We start from the raw sequence: 18,224 nt of genomic DNA on the forward strand, positions 1-18,224 counted from the left end.
AAGAAATCTCTGCATAAAGCAGAATCGATTGTACTGTTCTGACTGTATCATGAACAAGTGTTCATGAATCACTATCAAATAGTCATGATACCAGGTGTTCGCTAACAGGTGAGAGTATCCTGCCCCACCAGTGGCACCCCTTCACAAACACATGCAAAGGCAAGTCAATTGTTCACCTGAAAAACATGGGAACATATGGTACAAGTCAAAATGGGAAACTGCATCGGACATACTTTTTGTCACTGATGCGTCAAATTTGGAAATGTCCTCCACATGTCTACCATAAAACTTTTTGAAAGCTTCACTGAGGCCAGTCATGATATCTCCCAAACAACCGTCTGTTTCAGCGCTTGATCATTCAATCAGCTTGCTCATTGATTCAATGGAAGCCTAGAAAAAACCCCGAAAGAGTGCAGTCTAATAATATACTTTTACTGGAGAAGAAAGAGTCTTTAATATGACAGATGGTATGTCGAGGCTTGGCATAAAGACTAAATCTTTTTTGATGTAAAAACAATCCTCAAAAAGGCAACAGATACATTCTCAGGAAGGAAGTGACATGGAAATTAGTTTACCAGACCTTTTATTTTTTATTAGTTCTTTTGGCCTAATATTCAATCTACCGGTAGGTGTTTGGGAAAAAATATATATTTAACTTCCAGATTGGTATTTCTGCTAATGAATGGAAGACAAACAAGTTTTGACATTGCAAGACATGGGAAGATAACTGATTGGGTTTTTTGGTATGCGTAAAGCTTTTTATACATATCACTCACCGTTTCTTACGAAGGTTTGAGGTACTGTATTTTCTTGAGCATAGTGCACAGCCAAGTGTAATGCCCACCCCCCTCTAGCAGTTCAGTATTTTTGAAAAAAAGACATTTTGAATATTATGCGCCAAAAAAAGTTACACCGTACCCCTTCAGCGAATTCTGATAAATGAACGGGTGATAAGAAACTTGGTCAGTACAAATTTAAAATTTGAGATTAAAAATCACCAGACATGTTGTACCATCTAAATTGTACTTTTTGTTCTGTTAGGCATTGTTTTACATGCAAGGATTAAGATTACCTTGTGAATTTTCTCGTAAACTAAGCCAGAAACAGCAATCAGCTGTACACACGTTTTCTTGGAATCTACTGATGATTTGGTTAAAACTCTACCAATGATATAACTTCAAAGGATTTTGATGCAAGGATTGTGAAAAATTGTATCTGAAACTATTTTTTGATCAGGAAAAATATATTCCAATATCATGTTATTTTAGTTGCAGCTTTGACTAAATATATTTAAAATGATAATATATTTAAAATAATAATGGTTTTTTTGGAGTGTGCACTATACTCACGAAAACGCAGTATACACTAGCTGTTTTTCCTTCACTGGATCTTGTGAGTTGACATTAACCCATTATGTTGCCCCACCAATGATAACCTGGTGAAAGGCAGATCCTAGTTGTTTCCATATTTCATAAAGCCTAACTGGGGTTGGAGGAAAGCCTAACTGGGGTGGGAGGAAAGCCTAACTGGGGTGGGAGGAAAGCCTAACTGGGTTGGAGGAAAGCCTAACTGGGGTTGGAGGAAAGCCTAACTGGGGTTGGAGGAAAGCCTAACTGGGGTGGGAGGAAAACCTTACAGGGGTGGGAGGAAAGCCTAACTAAGGTGGAAGGAAAGCCTAACTGGGGTGGGAGGAAAGCCTAACTGAGGTCGAAGGAAAGCCTAACTGGGGTTGGAGGAAAGGCTAACTGGGGTTGGAGGAAAGCCTAACTGAGGTGGAAGGAAGGCCTAACTGGAGTGGGAGGAAAGCCTAACTGGGGTTGGAGGAAAGCCTAACTGAGGTGGGAGGAAAGCCTAACTGGGATGGGAGGAAAGCCTAACTGGGGTGGGAGGAAAGCCTAACTGGGGTGGGAGGAAAACCTTACAGGGGTGGGAGGAAAGCCTAACTAGGGTGGAAGGAAAGCCTAACTGAAGTGGGAGGAAAGCCTAACTGAGGTGGAAGGAAAGCCTAACTGGGGTTGGAGGAAAGCCTAACTGGGGTTGGAGGAAAGCCTAACTGAGGTGGAAGGAAAGCCTAACTGGGGTGGGAGGAAAGCCTAACTGGGGTTGGAAGAAAGCCTAACTGGGGTGGGAGGAAAGCCTAACTGGGGTGGAAGGAAAGCCTAACTGGGGTGGGAGGAAAGCCTAACTGGGGTGGAAGGAAAGCCTAACTGGGGTGGAAGGAAAGCCTAACTGGGGTGGAAGGAAAGCCTAACTGGGGAGGAAAGCCTAAGCCTGGCTAATCTGTGGATTTATGTCCTGTGTTCTGCTGTGTAAACACTTACTATAACACAACCCTTTCATTCCAAGGTAATCATAGCATTCGCATAGGAAACAGCTGCATGTGAAAGCTGTACAGAGATAGCAGCAGAGCAGATCAGGGCAGTCACCATATTGTTGTTGACTTCAGTAGTTGCAGGAGATCAGTAGGTCAAGAGTTGCCACCGAGCATGGTCACGGCTGCTGAGGTCACTGTGTGTCACATTTGTGACGGATGTCTCTGTGACCTAACCAATTCCTGAGGATTAACACTAGGGGGTAGGATAAACATGATACAGCACTGGATAAACACGACTAAAGCGTGTTGGATAAAAATAATATATCATTGGAGTATTTTGGAGAAAAGTAATATATCTTTGGAGTGTGTTGGATAAAAGTCATATATATCTCCAGACTGTGTAGGATAAAAGTAATATATTATTGTAGAGGCTTGGATAAAAGTAAAATATCTTTGTAGTGTGTTGGATAAAAGTAATATATCTTTGGAGTGTTTTGGATAAAAGTAATTTATTATTGGAGAAGGTTGGATAAAAGAAATATATTATTGGAGAGGTTTGGGTAAAAGTAATATATCTTTGGAGTGTGTTTGAGGAAGGTAATATATCACTAGTTTGTGTAGGATGGATGGAGTGTGTTGGATAAAAGTATTATATCTTTGGAGTATCTTGGATAAAAGTAATATATCACTAGTTCGGGTAAGATAAAAGTATTATATCTTTGGAGTGTCTTGGATAAAAGTAATATATCACTGTAGTATGAAGGATAAAGGTCATATTTCACCAAAATGTGTGGGATAAACATTTTATATACATCTGTTTGGAACTTTGATCGGGGAAGTCCCAGTGATTTGATGTAGAGGGGAATGTCCAAGTAACTCTCCATTCCTTAATAATAATGAAGCTGAAGGCCCCACAGGCGACATGAACAAAATGTAATCATACAATTGTCAAAATACAACAAAACTACTCCTGTCTATTCCAAGTGTAATTTAATTGAAACTTTGGTTCAAGACAATGTATAATTGACAAGCAATTTAACGCTCCATTCCAGAAAAATAATGGAGCGTTGAGACATTAGGATGGTGTCACAGATGTGTTTTACAGATATGACACAAGTTGCACAGTTCAGATGACTTCTCTTAAAATTATTGCCTAGCAACGCTATAATATAACAGAAAAAGTGAAAGTGAAAATGAAAGAGATATTATTAAACTAAGAAAACTGGACTTGTTTACCCATCACTGTTCCCATTCAAAGTGTCCACAGATGTCCACTTTAACAAGTGTCCACATTATTCATTCCCTCCTGTAACCAAACAGGTGTGGGGGTTTCAGGGGCTGGGAGGTCATGACGAAGTGGTTCATGTCTAATAAAATTATTCCACTTTACCTTTTAATAGTATCCAGAGCTACAGATAAGCAGCGTATTTGCGTAAAAAATATTCAAAACCCAATTACTTTCAATCAACTTGCGTACAGAAACGCATGTATTAAATGAAAAACTCAAATGCGTTATAACAGAACACGTACCTAAGTTTTTTCAGAATGTGTACAAAGGAGCTAATTTATGAAACACAATTACGAGCTAATTTACTCTCCGAGTCAAGCCTACAAATTTACAACAGTTATGTACAACTAAAACATTATTTCATTTTTTAAAATCTTAAAATGTTCACTAATTTTGGGGAAAACTCAACAGAGTGATGAAAAGATGAGTGAACAAATATTGGTTACCCAATGAAAAATGTAATAACCCAGTTAAAATAGAAACCCAAGAGTAAAAACTCAATTGCTCAAAAAGTTATCTGGAGCTCTTGTATCACAGTGGCACTGCAGTTCACCGCACAGAGCTGCATCCCTTAGGCTGTCACGATCCCATGATTGTGGGCTTAAGTCCAAGACTATGATCATTGATTTGCCAGCACTCATAACACCCATGCTCGTGTGTTTCCCTAACATGGTAGGCCTCCTGAACATGCATCACTGTAGAATTATAACTGAAAATTAAATTCAAAGCAACATAAAACACAATTCACTCATTCACTTACCTGTTAAAACATGATATACTTTGAGGAGTGAGTGAGTGAGTGAGTGAGTTTGGTTTTACGCTGCTTTTAGCAATATTCCAGCAAATATCACGGCAGGGGACACCAGAAATATGGTTCACACATTGTACCCATATCGGAAATCAAACCCGGGTCTTCGACATGATGAGTGAACATTTTAACACCTAGGGTACCCGACCCCCCCTACTTTGAGGAGGTGTCATAACCTAATGTTATACAAAGAAATATAAACAGAGCAATTGTCATATCTACTTTATGCATAGATGATTATGTTTTAAATAAAAATTGAATTTGACTTATCAGGGCCATCTTCCTGAGGAAAGGGAGTTATCTGACTTTAAAAAAGTCCAGTTTCCACCCTTGCCAAACTAGGCTGAAATTTCTGGGCTTGATCATAACGTCACCACTGGTGATTATGAGTTATGTTCCCTCTATGACCCTCCTATTGACCAATCAGATTCCATCTCTCATATCACTTGCTTTTGCTTCGAAAAAAATGGCAGTGCCCAGTCAAAATGTCCTGATTTTCAAAATCAAAATCTATATTGTAATAAAATGATCTTGCTTTGTGATGTACAATGAATCACGTGAGCACCTTGATTAAAAACATGAAAAGATTTGGAAATTATCTGTTGATGCCGAGTTGGCAGAAAACATGCTCTTGGGACTATAAATTGATAAACAACAAGGAATTTGATGCATCCTGTTCGACACATCCTGGTTAAAATAGTGACAGGTAAATCTCAATGCAGACTACCAGAAGTAGTTAACTTCTAGTAGTCCTTAGGCTAGTAGCCTTACATACCAGTAGCCTCACATACCATTAGCACACGAAAACCAGTAGCCCACATACCAGTAGCCCACATGCTAGTAGCCCCAGATACCAGTAGCCCACATACCAGTAGCCTCACATACCAGTAGCACATCAATACCAGTAGCCTTACATACCAGTAGCCCCACATACCAGTAGCACACGAATACCAGTAGCCTTCCTACCAGTAGCCCCACATACCAGTAGCCTCACATACCAGTAGCATATCAATACCAGTAGCCTTACATACCAGTAGCCCCACATACCAGTAGCCCCCATTCTAGTAGTCTGCTTGCGCTGGTAACCTGACATGGATTGTACTGAAGGTTAAGAGTACTGTAGGTGCAGGCGGATGTAATACCCTCGGCTGGGGGAATCAGAGCGTGGACATAGCCGGTGAAGAATGTCAGCTGTCAGGTCAAGAGTTGGCCACACGGATCAGACATAACTGTCACTGGTGGTCAGCTGGGTCTGTACAGTGTACAGGGTACATATGTACACACGATGCTGTCGGTGACGGTTGTGGTTGAGTGACGTCCATGTCAAGTGGTGTGTGAGTCAGCTGACACAGTGGTGTAGAGGGAGTGTTGTGGTCTTCATGTCGGTTTGTTGATACTTGGAGGATAATCGGTGAAGTAAGTACTGTAGTTTGCTGTATATTTGGACAGGTGTCGAATATTGGAATGTGTGATCTGTGTTTGTCAGGGAATATGTGATCTGTGATTGCTACAGTGTGTGATATGTGGGAACTGCTGTTTGTTTGTTGTTTTTAGTAGACATGTGTGTTTACTTGATGTACACAACAGCTACACCAACAATGGACAACAGCTGACTGTCAGTGCTGAAAAAGTTCCAAGTTCTTCATGCTTAGGCCAGTATGAACTTATTAATAAAAATTACAGTAAACTATGGCTATTACCAACTCAAATGGACCACTAATTTTAATTCGTTATAACCAGAGTTCACTGTAAGCATATATTCAACAAATATACAGGAAAATGGACGGGGCCAATAATAGTTTGTTATGTCCGTCAGTTCATTCTAAGCATAGTTCACGGTATTATAATCATCCCCCATTTCTCAATAACCTCCTTCCTCAAGCTATTTTATTTCTGTAGTTGTGTCAAGTAAAAGTGTGCAAAATTAAAGTATGGTCTTCATGTTACTTTGACAGAATATTTAGATATGCCCCGCTTTTCGGTACAAATGGTTGATAAACTTAAAGTTAAGTCATCCCATCATATCTATGTGGTATGTTTAAGTTTTTTATATTTGTCAAACTGTCACACGTTATTTACCATGCCATTTAATGAATGAAATATGAGCCACCTGAATTCTGTTTAATTACTTGAATGTCAAAGGACATTATCACTGTACTATATCAGATCATCAGTTTAGATTAAAAACCTTATTTACAAACTTAGGGAGACGTTGCTGCAGTTCTAATGATGTATATGTATGTATGTTTGTTGTTTAACGCCGCAATATTCCGGCTATATGACAGCGGTCTGTAAATAATCGAGTCTGGACCAGGCAGTCCAGTGATTGACATTATGAACATCAATCCACACAATTGGGATACAATGACATGCATCAAGCAAGTCAGTGAACCTGACCACCCGATCCCGATAGTTGCCTTTTACAACAAGCATAGTCGCCTCTTACGACAAGCATAGTCGCCTCTTACGACAAGCATAGGTTGCTGGAGACCTATCTACTCTAATGATGTGTGTCATGGGGATAGATAATTGTGACAGTGATTGTGTGATTCCCTGTTAAACTAAAACAGAAAGATGCATCAGAAATTATTGAATTTAGTGTTCTTACCAGGTTTCACAAAAGCATCGGGGATTCATTTGTCCAAATTAACACCATGGTATGGTTGAAATAATTGGGTTTTTGGGGAACTGAAAGATATGTTGCCATAAATAAATGTATTTTATTAACTTTTGATTATGATATTATTTCATTATAGTCAGTGAGTGAGCTTGGTTTAATGCCGCTTTTAGCAATATTCCAGCAATATCACAGCAGGGGACACCAGAAATGCGCTTCACACAATGTACCCATGTCAGGAATAAAACCCAGGTCTTCGGCGTGACGAGTGAACATTTTAACCACAAGGCTACCCAACTGCCCCTTATTTCATTAAAATAGAAACTGATGACTTTTGATATGTACATGTAAATATTATATAATATCTTGATATCCTTATCAAAAGTTGAGTGGTTTATATGTATATGTTATGGCTTGGTGCTTATACATTAAATAGAAACAAACAAAGAGACTACGATCTTCAGGTGAATCTTCTTTATACGCAAACTTTCACTCCTTCGAAGAGTTCATCAGTGCATGACTGTATATAAATATATATACATATATGATAGCTGGTGATATGCTTGTTATGTTATTATGTTGGAAAACTGAATAAGTATAATATTTTCACAGACAGAGTTATCTATCACATCATGTTCAATCTGTTCAATATGATCACAATCATGACTGCCTGGCTGAAGGGAACAGCTATCAACAATACAGCGTTGTTGATAAGCCATACACAAAGATGGATTGTGTGGAGACCTCGGTCTCCTCAACTGAGTCAGGAAGGAGAGTCAATGTGCTGTGCTATTTTTAGAGCTGAATCAGGTTAGATCATGTGACAGTCATCTAATCACGTAGTATCTTGGACTTTCCGGATGAGTCAAAGATAAATATGAAGGTATTGCGTGTGTGATTCAACAGCACCTGGCTGTAAAACACCTGGTTGCTAGTCGTATGATTTCATAATCTAAACTTTATGTTTTACAGATTTAAAAAATAGAAACAGAAAGTATTTAAAATATATATAGAAAACTGAAATAATTTACTTGAAAAACAATATACAGCTTGTAAAATATAACAAAACAACAGTTGAAATGTTTTCTCTCACAGAAGTTGATATATTTTTTTTGTTTCTTACTTACGAGCTCACTAATATTCCAGTCTGTATATAATAGAGTCTGAATCACACAATCCAGTGATTGGCATCAATCGTCACAATTGGGATACGATAACATGCAAGTCAGCTAGTCTAACCTCCCCATTCCCATAGTTGCTGCCTTCGACAAGCATGAGTTGCTAGTAAGTAGGAAACATCAGGCGCTTTAAACAGAAATACAGGTAGATGCTTTAGTCTCTATCAAACCAACCCATGACATGAAGTTTGCGCCAAATAATAATTTAAAGTATCAAGCTACACAAATTTAGTTATATTTTATTTTGAATCAGACCTACCCAGGGTTATTGGTAAGTGAATTAATATTTCAGAAATGTGGCCTTAGGCATTAGATTTTCCTGTTTACAGTTGAAATGTGCGTCATGTGGGAATGTTTCATTGACTTTGTTTCAAGGGAAGGCTGTTAATTCACCCCAAAACAACTGCACTGATGGCGCTTTTGTGTAGTATTGTTTCATGGTAATATCGACTGCCTCCGTGGTCTAATGGTAGAGCTTCCGCCCGGAGAACTGAAGGACCGGGGTTCGATCCCCAGCAGCGTCATACCAAAAGACGTTAAAAGATGGTACTTGTTGTTACCCTGTCTAACGCTCGGCATTAAGGGGCTAAAACAAGGACTGTGTCTGAGTGGGGTATTCAAGTTAAACTGCGGCATGGTATCTCAGTGAGCTAGCACTATAAATCGGCATCAGTCCGGACTAGTACAAGCAGGCACACAAACACACACGTACATGCACGGCGCTATATAAGTGCAGTAATCTTGGACGCGACGTTAAACCCCATTTCACCTCACCTCATGGTAAAATCTTTCCAGTTTATTTCATAAGGATGCAGCAGGTTAGCCAAGTGGTTAAAGCGTCACATTGAAGGACCGGTTCGAATCACATATCAGTACAATATGTATACCCATTTCTGGCATGTTTCTGGCAACTTGATATTGCTGTAGTTACGTATTGTTTAAAAGGTGTAAGAATATACTCACTGACACATTTCACATGCTAGTCATGCATCACAATGTAATAATATTCATAAGATGTGAGGGGGCATGGGTGGCCCTGTTGTCTAAGGTGCTGTCTTTTGCTGTGCAGTCAGTTGCATCGCTTGGGCACGCCGGAAACCTATGATTGTGGGTTCGAATCCCTGTTCGACCTGATTATATTTCTAGGTTTATCAACACCATACCTGTGCTCGTGGGTTTCACCGAAGTGGTTAATGTCTGAGACCTGCATCACTTCGGGCTTTCCTCCCACATTAAGCTGACACGCCGTGATATAACTGGAATAATGTTAATGCGGCGTTAAACCCAACTCACTTAGTCGCCATTGATCCTGCTCATGATGTCAGAACTGCATTCCAATTAAATAATTGCACAAATGATGTGATGATGGCTGATATTTGTATATGCATATGCCATTATTATATCAATGTCTCTAGTCTGTTACACAGACCCTGAAACAAATATAGCCAATACAGCCCATGCAAGTCTATAATGTTTGGCAAGTCTAGATTGAAGAGCATCTCTGGGCTCCTTTTTATTATATTTTTATTGAGATAATTTAACAACTGTTTTTTTCTGTAAGATATGTTTGTTCCAAAGACTGGATGTTAGTCTAGTATTTATCTTATGGATTGGGGAATTTCTGAATCAGGTATGTAATAAATTATATACTGCTTGCAAGAAGTACCAGAAACATGTTTGACAAATTAAAATGAGTCAACTATTTCAAGCTGGATCTAATTCTTGTCATATCATAAAGCAAACATCGAATAGAATCAGCTTACATAATACGGTTTCTCCGTAGGTAATGAAAAGCCGTTTTACAGGTTTGACAATGGGATAGCATTATCAACGATGATATAAGAAAACATTGTGAGCGATAGCGGCTTGGGCAATATGGCAGATATGACACACTCCCACCTGTCATACTGGTATTACCGGCTAGTAAGCTGCAGATAAAGGCTTGGCATACATATATAGGGCTCGGTACAGGGTGTCTCACTGACAGGCATTGTCTCAAGTATATCATTATATGCAATAAGTGTTTACCTAGACAAACAAACAAACAAACTGCAACAAAACACATTAAAACAGTTGTCATTTAGGTATTAATAATAAAAATTTTGGTCATTCCCAGTGTTATTTGGTAAACGCTGCCTCGTATGTATTTTTAAAACCAATGACATTCAGTTTTGGTCAATACTGATGGAATTTTCCAAATTTCTTACACTTTCCATTTTGTGATGGTCAGTATTACCATAAAAAACTTGGCATTAATAATAATAATGTGCATATCTATAATGTGCCAAATCCACACCCTAAACCCGTGAAGATCCGGAGTAGAATAGGTCTTCATCAACCCATGCTTGAAGTAAAAGGCGACTGTGCTTGTCAAAAGAGGCGACTGACGGGATCGGGTGGTCAGACTCGCTGCCTTGCTTGATGCATGTCATCGTATCCCAATTGCGTGGATCAATGCTCATGATATCAATCACTGGATTGTCACTGGATTGTCTGGCCCAGACTCGATTATTTACAGACCGCCGTCATATAGCTTGAATTTTGCTGAGTACGGTGTGTAACAACATGCATACAGAGTACAGCATAGTTGTCTGTTGAGGAAGTTGTGGACTGATGTTTGCCACTTACATCAATCTGTGTTGTGTCCCTTCACACCACCACCCAACACAACCCAGCCACGACACCAAGTAGATTTTGATTTATTACCATGAGAAAGCTTTGACTGACATAGCCACGCCCATTTCAAGTGAACAGGACATTTTCATAAAACCAAATAACTGCAATTGTTATGATGAATTATGTCTCAATCCTTTCCTAAGTCCTTCATAGTGTGACGCTTGTTGATAACAGTGTTAAAGAATGTTTCACAATGTCCCCGCCCACTCCCAGGTCATCATGACCTGAGAGTGATCTTGCGAGGAATACACACTGCAACTCAGGTCAGCTGACAGTCAGGTCCTGTGTCTATGGCCAGTGTGGACCCTCCCCCGCGATGCCCCATCACCTCATTATAACACTGGAGCTGTGTTTACCAAGCAACTGATGTATGTGACTTCATCATATAGTTTGTGTTTACAGAATCTTAAAGAAACATGTCAAGCCGTTTGTTATGATCTTTTTTAAACTGGTGCTTTAGTTTTTACTTGATTTAATCCGGCTGAACTATTCCTGAACAGGTATGTTCATCTAAGTAACGATGAGCTATTGCTCAGCAAGAAAAACTTTATTATAACCTAAATATACTCTCGCAAACTCAATTCAGGCGATAAAGGTTTTAGGTCATTGAAAGGCATTTAGAAGTGATTCACATAAGGAAGAGAATAAATATATGCATGTCAACTTCTTTATTATGAGGAACACACCGTTTCGGAGTATATGCTTACTCCTTCATCAGGTCATTCACCTGATGAAGGAGTAATCATATACTCCAAAACGGTGTGTTCCTCATAATAAAGAAGTTGACATCCATATATTATCTTCCTTAGATAAAGGTTTTGTATTTGGTTTTTGGATCCACCAATGTGAAAAATAGCAAAATGAAAATAAAATTAAGGGAGGGGTTAAAACTGTGACCCTTAATCTTTTTTTAAGACAAAAACCTTGCAACAATATAATTTTTGTGGCAGGCAATTTCTTTTTTTTTTCAAAAGCCTGAATCTTGATTACTCTTTTAAAATTTTCTGGGGCAGTTTAATTTTTTGGATAAACTCTCAGGGAAACCTCAGAATATAGTTATCATCTTACCGCAACAGCTGACACATGTCCACGAGGGATGCTCGTTATCATCTTAGCGCTACAGCTGACATAACTATTATGTCAATGAGGTATATGGTAGTTATCATCATCTTAGCGCAAAGATGGAAATGAGATCTGGGAGACTTTGTCAGCAGTACAATGCCATGTATCAGTGTGTGTTATTTCCACATAAAGGCATTCTGAGTATTATTGAGGACTGTGTGCTGTGAGAGGTGTGAGCCCACCCACCTCTGTACGCCAACCTGACTTGTGACATTACCCGAGATACGGGTAGTTGCCTCAGTTTTATTACCTGCACACACCTGTAAGGATTGTGAGGCCCTGTCTGCATGTAACTAGCAGTAGCCATGCTCTATATACAAATCTCTACACAGGGTACATTTTTTTTCAAATAAACCTGATTCAACCACTGTACCTCATTATAAAGTGGTTATTGGGAGACATGCGTTATAGCTACATATCTGTGGCCTGTGTGGGTGTATATGATAACCGACCAAGCCTTGTGTCACCCACCCATGAGATGTATACCAGTAGCTGATAAAACAGCCCACTGCGGGTACACTATCTGGTTTAAGGATTTTGCAACTGAAATAATCATGTGATTATGGCAATAACAATAATGAATAATGATGGAGGGATGATCTTAATGATGTTTATAAAAATCATTTGACCCCTTGCATTTAAAATTATGTCAGTAATAAAATAATGATGATGATTTTTTATGATTATAAATATTATTACAGTGTACCCTCACTGTTGTGCTCTTCAATATAGTGCTAACTTGGTTACAGCGTGCGGTAAAGCATGGCTCCCAAAATTTACTTATATTTTTAATAAACTCAAGTTTCCGAATGACACAAAGTTTTCCCACATCTAAAAAAACATTATGAGTTGATCTCCACAATCACTTAACATTGGAATTATTATTATTGTTATTATCATTATTATTATTCTTATCATTATTACTACCACTACTACTACTACTACTATTATTATTATTATTATTATTATTATCATTATTATTATTAGTGAGGGTGATCAACACAATCTTTGCCCAACTTACCAACCCCTGCACACCTGACCCTGCATGGTGACTCCACCCCTTTGGGATCAGGGCCACTTTTCCTAATATACAGCGACATGTTAACATTCGTCATGCAGCCATCTATAAATTCAGGCGATTCATTCTCAGCGTTTTGTATAGCCCTTGCAATGCCACAGTTTTTTACTCCCACCCCAGGAAAACATCACCCCTAGCTCTCCCTCATTATACAGCATTTTAAGGCAACAGGTCACATGACCATCTATACACAAGTTTGCTGACACTGTGTTACCCTCTATCACTTTATATACCAACCATGCCGATCCACCCCTTTCCTACCCCAATTAGTTACCCACCCCTATACTCCAATCTCTCCTCGCTATAACGCCAATCACTCGTAGTATGGTCACATGACAGTCTATACCTATGACTCTAACCAGTGCAGGCTCTCAATAATGAAAGTAGGTGCACTCTCTCAACGGGTGCGACTGTTGCATTTTATGTAAGTAATCCCAACTTGTTCCTTATTCACATCAACGATGTTGATTTTTAGTGACAGTCACTGATAGTACCATATCTACTTTTCAAACTACCATAATGTGCATAGTATATACAGGTGTATCATACAGTGTCTCGCTGCCCTACCCTGTCGTGCTACAAATGTCGCAATATTATGTGTGTTGCAAAGCACAGAGGTTAACTTAGAGTGTTCAAGAATGAGGTACATAGCGTACCTCAACATATTGTTAACAGCATACTTCAGATTGTTTGGGGCACAGGGCCCATGTCGCCAGAATTCACAGTGGAGAGTTATGTCCCTTTGGCATGACAGAATCCTATGATTTGGAGTTTGAATCCCGGATCACCTTGATTTTATTTCTATGTTTGTCAGCAACATATCTCAGCCCAAATTGGTAAACATCTGAGACCTGCACAGCTTTGAGCTTTCCTTCCACATTAAGTTAACATAATGTGATATACCTGGAATACTGTTTAAAGCAGTGTTGAACTCACTCACTCACTCACTCACTCACTCACTCACTCACTCACTCACTCACTCACGTTTTGTATATTGAATCTCTGAAGTTAAAAACAAGAAAAGTATAGGTACACAAGTTGTCATGTGTAATTTATTTTTGGGGTGTTTTAAAAAAAAATTGAATAAATATTTGCTGTGTCCCCACATCACCCCGCTGGGGAATATCAATGTTTCTAGTATTACTTTGTTTTATGTCATAGTTAAGAATCATGTGAATGAAGCTGTGATTCAGTGGCATTAGGTTGTGTATTACAACCCAGGAGTAAAATCAATGTAAGTAATAGCAATGACACACTACCAGGTGAAGTGAGGTGGAATGGGTTTAACATTGCTATGAAAATTATTGCACTTATGTAGCGACGTATGTGTGTGCCTGCCTGCGTGCGTGTGTGTGTGGCTGCTTGAACCAGACTGACCTATCCTTGTTTTAGCCCCTTAATGTTGATCTCCAGGCAGGGAAACAAGAAGTACCATCTTTTAAGTCTTTTGGTATGATGTGGCCAGGGATCGAACCACCTTCCACTCCTTGGACAGATGCTCAATCCACTAGACCAATGAGGCGGTCGATGTACCACCATTCAAAGATACACAGAGGCAGTTTCCAGATATTGTCAGTGGGCTGTATTTGGCTAAGATGCTATGATATCACTATAAACTACTGTTCAAAGTGATATAAGTTGCAGTCCCCAAAACATACTAGTATCCTTCTACAGATACATTATTATATAGAATGAATCATGTTGAGGTCAAAACTAGTGATGGAGTATGGTTTTATGCCCCTTTTAGCCGTATTCGAGCAATATCACAATTTGGCTTTACACATTATACCCTTGTTGGGGATCAAACTCGGGTCTTCAGCATGATAAGAGAGCACCTCAACCACTAGGCTAGCCCACCACTCCTAGGTTGAAGCTAAGAGTTTAACGGAGTACTCTCTATAGTCAGTTACATTGGGTCCGCCTGACTCCCATTGCTGCAACTATTTGTCACATACATCTGAGGTTTGTGGGAACGGCCAAGAGTAGCGGTAGTTAAAAAAATTTCTCCAATCAGTGTGTTACATGGAACATATAATCTGCCATCTGGATACAGTATAAGCGCTTCCTCATGATCACCATGGTAACTGATGATTCCATACTTTAATGACACCTGTGTTAGATGTGCTGCTAGATGACAGGTCAAAGTGCTGGAGGTGCAGCCATAGGAAGGCCATGAGATTGTATCACTACACCACCCAGCTGTACAGTAGGAGATTGTATCACTACACCACCCAGCTGTACAGCAGGTGATTGTATCACTACACCACCCAGCTGTACAGCAGGAATTGTATCACTACACCACCCAGCTGTACAGCAGGTGATTGTATCACTACACCACCCAGCTGTACAGAAGGAGATTGTATCACTACACCACCCAGCTGTACAGCAGGTGATTGTATCACTACACCACCCAGCTGTACAATAGGAGATTGTATCACTACACCACCCAGCTGTACAGTAGGAATTGTATCACAACACCACCCAGCTGTACAGTAGGAGATTGTATCACAACACCTCCCAGCTGTACAGGAGATTGTATCACAACACCTCCCAACTGTACAGTAGAAGATTGTATCACAACACCTCCCAGCTGTACAGGAGATTGTATCACAACACCTCCCAACTGTACAGTAGAAGATTGTATCACACCACCACCCAGCTGTACAGTAGGAGATTGTATCACAACACCTCCCAGCTGTACAGAAGGAGATTGTATCACACCACCACCCAGTTGTACAGTAGGAGATTGTATCACAACACCACCCCAGCTGTACAGTAGGAGATTGTATCACAACACCACCCAGCTGTACAGTAGGAGATTGTATCACACCACCACCCAGTTGTACAGTAGGAGATTGTATCACAACACCACCCCAGCTGTACAGTAGGAGATTGTATCACAACACCACCCAGCTGTACAGTAGGAGATTGTATCACAACACCTCCCAGCTGTACAGGAGATTGTATCACAACACCTCCCAACTGTACAGTAGAAGATTGTATCACAACACCTCCCAGCTGTACAGGAGATTGTATCACAACACCTCCCAACTGTACAGTAGAAGATTGTATCACACCACCACCCAGCTGTACAGTAGGAGATTGTATCACAACACCTCCCAGCTGTACAGAAGGAGATTGTATCACACCACCACCCAGTTGTACAGTAGGAGATTGTATCACAACACCTCCCAGCTGTACAGGAGATTGTATCACAACACCTCCCAACTGTACAGTAGAAGATTGTATCACACCACCACCCAGCTGTACAGTAGGAGATTGTATCACAACACCTCCCAGCTGTACAGAAGGAGATTGTATCACACCACCACCCAGTTGTACAGTAGGAGATTGTATCACAACACCACCCCAGCTGTACAGTAGGAGATTGTATCACAACACCACCCAGCTGTACAGTAGGAGATTGTATCACACCACCACCCAGTTGTACAGTAGGAGATTGTATCACAACACCACCCCAGCTGTACAGTAGGAGATTGTATCACAACACCACCCAGCTGTACAGTAGGAGATTGTATCACAACACCTCCCAGCTGTACAGGAGATTGTATCACAACACCTCCCAACTGTACAGTAGAAGATTGTATCACAACACCTCCCAGCTGTACAGGAGATTGTATCACAACACCTCCCAACTGTACAGTAGAAGATTGTATCACACCACCACCCAGCTGTACAGTAGGAGATTGTATCACAACACCTCCCAGCTGTACAGAAGGAGATTGTATCACACCACCACCCAGTTGTACAGTAGGAGATTGTATCACTATGTATACACCACCCAGCTTTACAGTAGGAGATTGTATCATATATATCAGATTGTATCACTATGTATACAGCTGTACAGTAGGAGATTGCATCACTATGTATACAGCACCCAGCTGTACAGGAGATTGTATCACTATGTATACACCACCCAGCTGTAGAGTAGGAGATTGTATCACTATGTATACACCACCCAGCTGTACAGAAGGAGACTGTATCACTATGTATACACCACCCAGCTGTACAGTAGGAGATTGTATCACTATGTATACACCACCCAGCTGTACAGTAAGAGATTGTATCACTATGTATACACCATCCAGCTGTACAGAAGGAGATTGTATCACTATGTATACACCACCCAGCTGTACAGTAGGAGATTGTATCACTATGTATACACCACCCAGCTGTACAGAAGGAGATTGTATCACTACACAACCCAGCTGTACAGTCGGAGATTGTATCACTATGTATACACCACCCAGCTGTACAGAAGGAGATTGTATCACTGTGTATACACCACCCAGCTGTACAGTAGAAGATTGTATCACTGTGTATACACCACCCAGCTGTACCATAGAAGGTTGTATCACTACACACCCAGCTGTATAGTTTCCACACTGTACACTATAAATCTGTTGTAGTAAAGTCACCGTACACCAGTCAGCCCTGGGTCATGCAGGGTGGCTGTATATTGATTATCGTTCTACAACATACTGTCAACATGTGTTGCAGCTTCACGAATCATGTCCAGTCCCGCTCGGCGCCAGGTAGGGACTATTGGTGTCACTGCAGTCTGGATGAACCCTGTAAATCTGTTTCCATACATAATTATCCAAGTAGAGCCTAATTCTGCATATGAAACTAATCAGCTGAGATATACTGTTGAGAGAGAAGGTACCACGCTTCCACACATTATACACTGCTCAACTTGATGTCATGGAAGCAACATTGGATATAGAGATGTTTTGCTAGGACAGCCGGTTTCAGCTCCATGGACATTTGTCACGTTTTTGGTCCATCCTGCATCAGACCAGCCATTTATTCATCCTTTGCACCTACATTGAAACCTGTAACACTTTTGACTGGGTTTGCACAATCTGTATCACAAAGAGCTGATTCCATTGAGATTGTTCCCTGTATCGGGGTACTGTTACAACTGACTTTGGTTTAAGTGGATAGCTGCATGTACCACACAGATAATACAGGATAGTGGCCGTCGTCTGAAACACAACAGCTCATTGTGCAGAGTTGTTCCCCTTTGGAGTGTCAGGATCCTTTGCTCATGATTTTGAGGATTGTAGATGCCGATGAACTACATCTCTTTCCTCCCACACAGCTGATTTACTGTTTGAAG

The 18,224-nt window shown here is 40.2% G+C and overlaps 1 protein-coding gene across 2 annotated transcripts in view; it reads left to right on the top strand.

Moving 5' to 3' along the window:
* The window catches only part of LOC139450389 (uncharacterized), a 125,353-nt gene that overhangs the window by 35,547 nt on the left and 71,582 nt on the right, over nucleotides 1-18,224 (top strand). The window contains exon 1 of one of the 2 annotated variants that reach the window (XM_071232082.1): nucleotides 5,617-5,826. The exons of the other annotated variant lie outside the window; for it this stretch is intronic. The gene's annotated coding sequence lies outside the window, so the exon portion shown is untranslated. Of the gene's footprint in view, nucleotides 1-5,616; nucleotides 5,827-18,224 lie in introns of those variants that run through there. 2 annotated transcript variants of the gene reach the window in all.

This window comes from Haliotis cracherodii, unplaced genomic scaffold, assembly GCF_022045235.1.
Source record: "Haliotis cracherodii isolate W230 unplaced genomic scaffold, xgHalCrac1.p SCAF_8, whole genome shotgun sequence".
In the NCBI taxonomy this organism is placed as follows: Eukaryota; Metazoa; Mollusca; class Gastropoda; order Lepetellida; family Haliotidae; genus Haliotis; species Haliotis cracherodii.